This window comes from Xenopus tropicalis, chromosome 2, assembly GCF_000004195.4.
Source record: "Xenopus tropicalis strain Nigerian chromosome 2, UCB_Xtro_10.0, whole genome shotgun sequence".
Lineage (NCBI taxonomy): Eukaryota > Metazoa > Chordata > Amphibia > Anura > Pipidae > Xenopus > Xenopus tropicalis.
Genome location: NC_030678.2, coordinates 92,902,447 through 92,913,192, shown reverse-complemented (window position 1 = coordinate 92,913,192; position 10,746 = coordinate 92,902,447).

The following is a 10,746-nucleotide window of genomic DNA, read 5'->3' as shown; positions in this document are numbered from 1 at the left end:
ATTAGAGTAGTTAGTGTTGTGGCCAATTTTAAGGGACATCTCATTCAAGCAAATGTAATATAGGAAGTGCATCTCTTTTTTCACATGCAAGTTCATGTGTTTGCTTTATGTACATGTGCAGTGTGGTTGCTTATTGGGCCCCTGTTAATAAACTCAATTAGTAAACACAGCATTTGTTCTCTAAAAGATTGCAAAAATAGCAACTATACCAGGATGCAGGATATTTGCATCTTGCACAATTTAATCACTTAGCAACCACTCTTTCACCAATGTTGGAGTTATTGGATTAAATTATTGGTCAGACAATAAACAGTACAGCACCCCCCTTTATAAGGAAAAACTAATATTGCAGATAAGGAAAGTATCTCGGGCAGATACGCTATTCTGGTATGCTTTCCTAAACACTAATATAAACTAGAAATAAATAGAAGGTGAGTGCTAAAACGTTTCCTTTTAAAAGACTGAAAGTAATAATGTTTGTAGTGAAATGAATGGGGTTCAGCAAAAAATATAAAAATGTAGTTACCTTGCGCTACATGTATGCAGCAATTAGACTATAATTTAATGAATTAGCTAATTTCATTAATATAGCATTAATATAGCAATAAAGTTTAAAACAGAGTTTGAAAGACTGGATGTTAGTTAGAAACGTTTTATTGCGAAAATGTTCACATTTATAGCTGTTATCTTGCCCTGTGTAGGTCCATAAGTCTCTGCAAGATGTTAAAGGTCGACCTATAGTGGCCGGCATTGGGTCCTTGAATGAAGGTCTATCTGGCTATGTGGATAAGCTATTAATGCCTTTGGTGCTACAATTGCCAACCTTTTTAAAGGACACCACTATGTGCATCAATAAGCTAGTTGACCTGAAATGGAAGCCAACCTACAGGTGGTTTTCCATGGACGTTACAGCTTTATATTCGTCTATCGATCATGGGGCTGGCTTGCATGCTATCCAATTTTGGCTGGATCAGGAAGGGGGTTTTCCCCCAGAACAGAGGGATTTTATTTTACAATCAGTACATTTCCTTCTATATACCAACTATTTTCTTTTTGATGGGAAGTTCTTTCTCCAGAGACGTGGGGCCGCGATGGGAGCTTCATTTGCCCCCACTTATGCCAACCTATTCATGGGTTGGTGGGAGAGGCTCCACGTCTTTGGGGATCGAAACCCATTCCGCAGCCAGATCATGTGCTTTTATCGCTACATTGATGATTGTATAGGAATATGGGATGGAGATGCATTTTCATTGCTATCCTTCATTGATTATTGTAATAAAGCTGTACAGGGTATTACTTTTACTTATGAAACAGATCTGACAAGGATACCTTTTTTGGATGTGACTTTCTCCATTAAGGATGATGTAGTAACCACTGATCTGTATCGTAAGCCTATAACACGTAACACACTTTTACATGCTGATAGTGGCCACCCTAGGACATGTATAGAGGGCATCCCAGTGGGACAGTTCTTGCGCATTCGCCGAATTTGCTCCACATGGGATGCCTTCCAGGAACAGGCCATGTTGCTATGGGACAGATTTGTCCAGAGGGGCTATAAGACAGTGGTTATTAAAAGGGCTTACGAGAGGGCTGTAGCCACTAACAGATCAGACCTTTTGAATCCCAGTAAAATAGGTAGGGATCCTAAACGGCATCCCAGAAATAATCTAAGATTTTGCACTACCTATGGACGGGGAGTGTATGACATTCAGAGGAGTGTCAATAAGCATTGGGGTATACTTTTACAGGATCCAGTGCTGCATGATATCCTGGCACATAAGCCCTTTTTCTCCTTTCGGAGAGCCAGGAACATCGCTTCGTGGGTATCCAAAAGTCTATACACCACAAGAGGGAGCGTACAAGGGACTGCATGGTTGTGCAATAAAGGCATGTATAGATGCGGTAGGAATAGGTGTAAGGCCTGCAGTAACATACAAGTGTCCAAAACCTTTACCTGCACTTATACGAGTAAAATATATCATATCCCACAGTATTTTAATTGTCGTTCAAAGGGCATCATATATCTGGCGACATGTGAGTGCGGTGCCCAATACGTGGGGAAGACGATTAGGAGTGCTGGTAAAAGGTTTTTGGAACACCTGTCAGCTATTGACAGATGTGATTTCAAGTCGGCGATAGCCAAACATGTGGTGGAAGAACATGACAAATGTGGTCGGATATTTTTCCAGATCATAGACAAACCTAGGAGTAGTGCTAGGATGGGTGATCTGGATAGAAAGTTATCGGAGAGGGAGGTGTTCTGGATCTACTCCCTTAAAACCACTGAACAATATGGGGGCCTAAATCGGGAATGGGAGGTCTCATGCTACTTCTAATCTCTGGCAGATACCATTACATATACCACTATCATGAGCATGGTAGCTTGATTGTTCCATGATGTTTACCACTAATGTACCATGATTAGGGCGAACTGTTTTTGCCCTGAAACAATTAAATTTTGTTTGTTTGACTTTCTCATTCCACTTTCATCTCTTTTATATGGCTAAGGTGCTTGGTGTGGGCTGTGGGTATAGCCTTCGCTGGGTGAGGCCTGGTTAAAGAGATTTTTTGTATTTATAAAGTATTTATTATATATTTTTTGTACTTTTTGTACTATTTACCTGCTGACCTATACATATGGTTTTATTACTGGGGGACCATGAAGGGGTTAACCCCTAATTGGATTAGTGGGTGTGATGCATGGTTCTATTTAAATATGGGTGCTTTAGGTCATGTGTATGGCTTCTGAGGAAGTGACATGTAGTCACGAAACGCGTTAAGCTAGACCTCTTGTTCTGCTTTTAATCATGGAATCAATAAAGAATCATTTTTAATCTGAGAAGGCACAGTGCTCCGTCTTATATTTTTTTCTCCTGTGTAGGTTCAGATGTGGGTATAAAAAAATATAAAAAAAGAGAAATTCTACCAGTAGCCTAACAGAAGCTCTAACAGCTTCTGTTAGGCTACTGGTAGAATTTCTCTTTTTTTATATTTTTTTATTGAGTTATAAAGTTTTGTTTAAACCAGTAAAAGAAGAAAGAACTTTCACAGCAATTATTACATAGGTACTGTATACATATAAATATGAAAGAGAATATCTTGCAGTGCACTTTAGAGTGCTTACACTGATGCATCTAAGGAAAACAAAGGAAGATAAAAAAGAAGCCCAGACAGAACAATTGCCTAATAAAAAAACAACATAATTCTAAGCAACTTTCCAATATGCATTTATTAAAAATTTTAAAGGAGACATATATAAAAATTAAGAATATACCAGTGAATTATACTCCTCTAAATATAAGTCGTGTTTGAGAAATTCCACCAAAACCCCACTAGTCCCGCCCATCTGTTCCACTTCCTGCTGGCTGAATTCTCTGGATGTGCAGGGGGGCCGGCGGTTCTCAGTACATGCACTGTAGGATAAGAACCAATCAGCAGCTAGCCCTAAACTGAAGCCTGTCTTTGCTTGTGTGAGTGCAAGGCTGTGTTTGGCTCTCCCCCTCCTGTTGGGCTTCTGGCAGGGACTGTTAAGACACGCCCACCCTACCTTTATACAGAGAACTGATAGGATCTATAGGGAGCTCCAATAAAGGGGTCATTTTTACAGAGAGTATTAATTTTGTAGCCAAAATTATTCATAATTGCCTACAAAATTAGGTTTTTTCCATGTATCCAATATGTCTCCTTTAAGTGCTTTAAAAGTTATTTGTAAATGTAATTGCTATTGAAAGCAGCATTTGCTAAACTCCTGCTTATGACTTTTTAACAATGTTGCAAAATAGCACTCAATAGTAAGAAATCCTAGTCCGGATTGTGACTCCTCCAGTTACATGAGAGTAGGAGAAACAATATGTTGCCTGAAAGCAGTTCTAATGCGTAGCGCTGGCTCCTTCTGAAATCTTAACCTCAGACTGAAATGGCTGACTATACACCAATATTACAACTAAAAAAAAAATACATTAGTTGGTTCAAGAATGACATTTTAAATGGTAGAGTGAATTATTTGCTATGTAACAGTGTAATTTAGAAATAAAAAGTATACCATAAAAATCATGACAGTATTATTTAATCCATAGGTCCCAGACCGTCAGGAACTATTGTCTATCAAGGAGAATGCTAGTGAGTTTCTCCTTAAAACAAATAGACTAGACTTAACTTCTTGGAAAGATAAATGGGATGGAGTGAATATATGTGATATAAGTGAGCATTGAAATTAAAGTATAAAGGTATGTATTAGTTGACATGCTCTGATCCATAGGCTCTGGTGCAGTGCCAAAATATATGACCCATTGTGTCTAGAGTATTACTTCCCCTAAATGGGATCAAGTCCCACTGTCCACTTAGCTGTGTGGCTAGGAACTAGGTACCATCTGCTTAATACTTTGTAAGTAGTTTCCTGTGCTAATATATTGGTAGAGCAGTGTGCTGTATATAATATCTTGCCATTCTTTCTCATCCATTGTAAGTGTAAGATCTGTACTCCAGTCCTTAACAAATTTCAAAGATTCTATGGGATAAGTATTAGTAAGTATAGAGAAAGCTAATGGCTCCCTTCATAGTAGGGCTATATAAACACATTGCTTAAAAAAAGCTGGGAGAGAAGGGTGATATTTATTGTAAGAATCATAGATAATGTTGTATGTGATTGCAATTGTAGAGTTCTCAGTTTGATATGTTATATTTATTTAAAATGTCCAGCCTATGATCTTATCATGTAATAGAAAATTGGCAATATATGTAAATCCCTGTTCTATCCACCATTTGAATTGTCTAGGTTCCATACCTGGACAAATTGGTTGTTAAATAGTGGTGCCAAAGGATAATGTTTAGATTAGCTAGCCAGGGACACTAAGCCATCCCATGGATCGATGCCTACAGATACGTTTTTGCATTAAATGTGAATGTTTTTTCCCTATTGAAAACCTGCTTTCTGTAGTTTGGATAAGATAGGTTTTAGAGGGGCTAAAGGGAAAGTTCTGAACAAGTATAGAATGTGTGGGAATATTCTCATTTTTATAATGTTTATTCTCCCAAACCATGAAACAAAGAATATTTTCCAGGATTCCATTTTTAAAAAAAAAAAAATATATATACTCTTTATTGTTTGATTCACTCAGGGTATGGTATGAGTTAGAAATTCAGACACCTGTGCAAGAATGAGACCATGCAAAATCAAATAATTTCTAAAAGTTTTATCACGTGGGATGACATATTTCCTCCAGCTGCTTTACATTGGGACTGTGTAGGGCTATTTGGCACTTTGAGAACATGAAATGCCAGGGCCTATTTTGAGTTTCTGTCTGGCCATGGTGATGCACTTCTCTGTGATGGGCTTTTAGGGAAATGACTCATGTGGCGCTTTGTGGCTGCAAAATAGGCACTGGCTGGGTGTTATGACATGAAAAGCATATTCCTTTTTTCCACATTTTCATGTGAATACACCAAATTGGTGCATGTAATGTGTCTTACACCAGGATGTGGAGGGGAAGATATATTTTAGTCTAGCAGCAGTGTGTTCCCCTTTGCAAGATTCTTTTTTCTACCAATAGTGTTAAACTATAGCCATGTGCCTTCTTTGCAAGTATTTCCCTACTCTGTAAATATCAGATTACTGGCCTTGCATGCCTGGACTGGGATTTAAAATAGGTTCTGGCATTTCAAGAACACAGGGGCCCAAACAGCCCCCCCACTAACCCACTAAATGGGGACTCTATGGCATCTTACAGTAACCTCTCTGGCATTCACCAGAATCCACAGATTGTCAGCCCAGGCCTATGGCTTTGTGTCTTTTCTGCTAGCCGCACACAGCCCAACAGAGGAGAGAGTAGCTGTGAAGGAAGTTCAAGTGCTTAAAGGAAAAGTAACACTAAAAATTTTTAAGTAAAAAATCCATTCTACCCTGCCCCAATAATTGCCCTATCCTGCACAACATTTATTATTTTGAATGCTTTATTAAAAAATACCTGCTAAAACTTGGCTTCTGGTCATTGGCGATACGGCGATGCCGGTGCAGAATCCACTTTGCGACGATCAATTGATTGATCCTAGCCTTCCTTCTGTATAGGAAGGATTCGGGCTAGGATCGATCAATTGATCGTCGCATAGTGGATTCTGCCCTGCATCCCATATCGCCCTATTTCAAGTGACCGGAAGCCAAGTTTTAGCAGGTATTTTCTAATAAAGTAGTATTAGTAATTATGCTAATTACCCCAAATTATATGGTAAAATAAGTAAACTTCTGGAGGACTGGGGCAAATACCACATATCATGGATAGGTAGAATAACGGCAATAAAGATGGTTTTACTCCCTAAACTCCTTTATCTATTTAGAGTGCTCCCTATTCCACTTAAACGTATAGATCTTAGGAAATTAGAAGCTAACCTATCTGCATTTATTTGGGATAAAAAACCCCCTAGAATACGGATTAGCACATTACAGAGGTCAAAAATGGAAGGAGGTCTGGGACTTCCAAACCTCTGGAAATACTATATAGCAGCTCAATTGACACATATTCCCCTTTTACATACCAACAATATTTCTCCCTTATGGGTACATTTAGAAAATAGTATGGCAGCACCCTATACAGCAGAATCCCTGCTTTGGACGCAAATGAAACATAGGCCAAGTATCAACAGCCCCACATTGAGACACTCACTGGCAATTTGGGTTACAATCGCCCCATACTCCAGTATTCCCAATATTCAAGCATCCGCAATTTCTACCAGGGCAACAAGTATGTTCATTCCAATGGTGGAGCGATCAAAATCTTAAGAGAGTTGGGAATTTGCTCACTGTCAGGGGCCCCTTTACAATTAACTATTTGAAAGAGAATTATAAGCTCCCAAACTCTGAATATTTTCGAGCATCCCAAATACTCCACTTGGTGTCACAATGCTGGAAACAGAATACATCTCAATCTACAAAACAAACCTATTTTGAGAAATGGTGCACAGATGGTATCACCCCCCTGAAAGCTATTACAATTATGTATCAACACATTAACTCTCCCAAAGAACTATTAAACCTTCAATACATTAAGTCATGGAACAAGGAATTAAATAAAGCCCTTGGAGAACCTGACTGGAAGAAACTATGGGAAAATATACGGAAAAGCTCAAATAACACAATTCTACTGGAAGCAGGTTACAAAGTCCTTTTCAGGTGGTACCTTACTCCTAAGAAACTTGCACATATTTATCCTAATATTAGTGAGAACTGCTTTAGGGGGTGCTCTATACCAGGGACCATGGCCCATGTATGGTGGACATGCCCGCAAGCAATTAGATACTGGATACGAGTATATAACATGATATTTGCTGTTTTAAATGTGAATTTACAAAAAGATCCATACGAGGCATTAATGGGAGCACCGGCCCAAGGGGTGACCAATATACAGCAGAAACTAATCAATCAAATATTCTTAGCCGCAAGGCAAGTTTTAGTGAAATCTTGGAAATCCCCTTCCATCAATTACAATTTACTTAAACCCAAGATAGACTGGATATTCACAAATGAAAAGCTAACTAGTATTGCCTTAGATAAATACCCACTGTTTCTTAAAATTTGGCAACCGTGGATTGACTATAGGTTTGGAGGAACTCTTTCTACCTCGACACTATCTGCTTAACAATTTGTAGTGAAAAGTTTTAATACACTTATGTTTAACATTATGCTCCTCTGGTACTAACTATCCCCTTGTTTTTTCCCTGTTTTTTGATATTGAATAGCACATTAGCCTTTATTTACATAAGAAAATAATATTTGCTACTGTTACCGGTTAGATTTGATACTAAACTTGCAATCTGTAACACCATGACATTACTTCCTAAATGCTAATGTTTGTAAAAAACAAAAAAGAATGCAATTTCGTGCGCAGAATGTGAAATATTGTACTGATTGCTATAAAACAATAAAAAAATTAATGACAAAAAAGTAGTATTAGTAATTATTATTCAAAATAATAAATGGTGTGCAGCATAGGGCAATTATTGGGGCAGGGTAGAATAGATTTTTTACTTAAAAAAATTTAGTGTTACTTTTCCTTTAAGAAACTAAAGGTGACCATACACAGGCAGTTATAAGCAGCTAATTTGGCCCTTTTTTATGTGTGTAGGGTCAGGCCCTGACTGGCAATCTGTGGATTCTGGCAAATGCCAGAAGGGCTGCTGTAAGATGCCAATATTTAGTGGGCTGAAGTTCAACCTTTTTCTCCAAGTAAAACCTGTTAACTGACCCATTGTGAAATGTATTAATTACATGTTAAATATGCACCTAGTTATTTAAAATATGTAAAAAACAAACTAGTGAATTTAAAAAAACGTTGTATCATTAATGAAGCAAAACCAAGTTAACCTACTGTGACAAGAAGTCCTCACACTGTCAGTTGATCCTGCTGTTTATATGCGTGTCTAAGGCTTGTGACTGTGTGACTGACAGTAGATTTTTTTTTATTAAAAGTTTTTGGCAGGGTTATCTGAGAACTGTGATTAGGGCATGGTGTTAGGAAGGGGCTTAGAGAACTCATAAATATAGAACTGCTTATTAAAATAGAGCTTGTCCATCACAACTGCATGTAATGGAATTAAAAGCTGTCATCTGCTTTAATGATATGTACACATTTTATATTAAGAATTGTGGCAGGAAAATAAAGAAAGATGGGGGTGAAATACAGCTCAACACAGAGGAAAATTCCCCTGCTCTGTTGATTTGTTTAATACGTCATACTTTTAGCTTACTAACCATGCTCCTTAAACTATTAATAAATTACTTGCTAGCAATCCACAGATGCTGCCTGGATTTATATCAACTAATGTAGTAAAGGTCTGTGTCTGGTTACTGAGCTGAACAGAAGTTTAAATTTAAATCTCAGAAAACAGTCAAAAGTAAGAATAGAAAGCAACTGAAGAATTTTTAAATCTTAAAAAAGTGACCTATTAAAGAATATTAATAAAAAGGTATATATTGGTAAATATTGCTCTTTAACATCTTTTCCCTTGAGCCACCACTTTGTGATGGTCTGTGTGCTCCCTCACTGATCACCTCACCAGAAATAATGCAACACTAAGGACTGCGTATTTATTAACATTTGAGACAAACATTGCTGGTGATAGCGTGTGGGATTTCTGTCAAATCAATGGCTGATGTGACCTTAGCGTGCGTGCTCTGTGAATTGTACGAGCCAAGGGGTGGCTCTTAGCACTTACAATGGCAGTTTCCTATTTAGGATTACCAAATGGGACCTACTACTATTATAGATTATATTTTTTGATAACTGTAGGGGTACAGTTTCCTTTTAGGGATATTAGAATCTGTAACCCAGCAACAACCAAGTAAAGTCTGATTGTGCAACAGTGTTGACATACCAAAATGTTCGCCACCCCCAGTGACTTCAATTGCTTGCCTTTTACCCCGGGCTGGTGCTCCTATGAGAAGAATAAAGTACCAGCCCAGGGTAGCTGCGAGTGAGTGTCTCCTCTTATTTCTTCTGTCCTCATGCACTTGCGCAGAAGAGTGAAAAGCCAAACTTTAAAAAAAAAAAAAAAGTTGGCTTTTTCACTGTACTGTGCATGCTCTGGACCCAGGATTCAGAAGAAAGAGGAAACATTTGCTGCAGCTACCCCAGGCTGGTGTGGTTTTCTCCTAACAGGAGCACCAGCCCAGGGTAAAAGGTAAGCGATTAACATTACTAAAAGGTACTTACCTAACGTTTGGCACCCCTCCAGTGATTTTTACCTTTTCTTCTCCTTTAATCATGGATTCCAGCATCTTCCAACATACAAAATCAAGGGTCACAGTAATCTGGAATTTGTAGTTCTACAACATCTAAACCATTTTAATAGCCTGTTTTCTATGTTCCTGAATAAAAACTATATTTTGCAACAGTATTTTGCATACAGGGGTTTGATTAGCTAGACCTGACATAAATAAGGAGATTTTCATGACATTTTTATAAATCCCCATTAAAAGGATTAATTGTACTTAGCTTGAAGCAAAATGTACTTTTAAACATTAGGAATCTTGAAATCATGACATTTTTTTAAAGTAGGATCTTACTCAATATGGGAGTAATATATGCTTATTTTTCTTGAGTTCCATGGATTTCATCATTTTAGCAATGTAGCTTTGCAGCTGTGATAAAGTCTATTGGGCAATCAGTCTGATGGCATCTGAGGATACATTAAAAGTTATTAAAAGAACACTTAATTACAAAAACATTTTCCAAAAAAAGGTGACAGTACGTTTTTAAACAGGCTGCAGGTCACCCGTAGTCTTGGAGCCAGCAATACCCCTCAGAAAACAGGATGCAACTTTATATGCAAACCTTGTAGTCAGTTAACATACAACATAGCAGGACTTGTGTTAAAATCGCAAGCTTGCCAAACGAGTGAATCTTACCATGTATGGCTAGTTTTAGTGGCATAAGGGTTAGTAAGTGCAAAAAAAGTCACCCCCAAATTAAAAGTGGCAACAATGTAAAAGTATACCAATAAGGCATAAACGCTACATTTCATTTTATGACCAGTACAGTATCATATGAAAGCTGCATTGTTATATGGCAATTGGCACACAGACCTGAACCCCATGTACATACAGTTGCATGCATTATATATATTGCAACTTTGTACATCCCTTGCTTACATATACAGTAAAACCCCCATTTTCCATTTTTCAGGGGTGGGCTTACAAGCTAAGACACAAGACATAAGCAAACTGTTGGAAATTAATGACAAGTTGATGCCAGA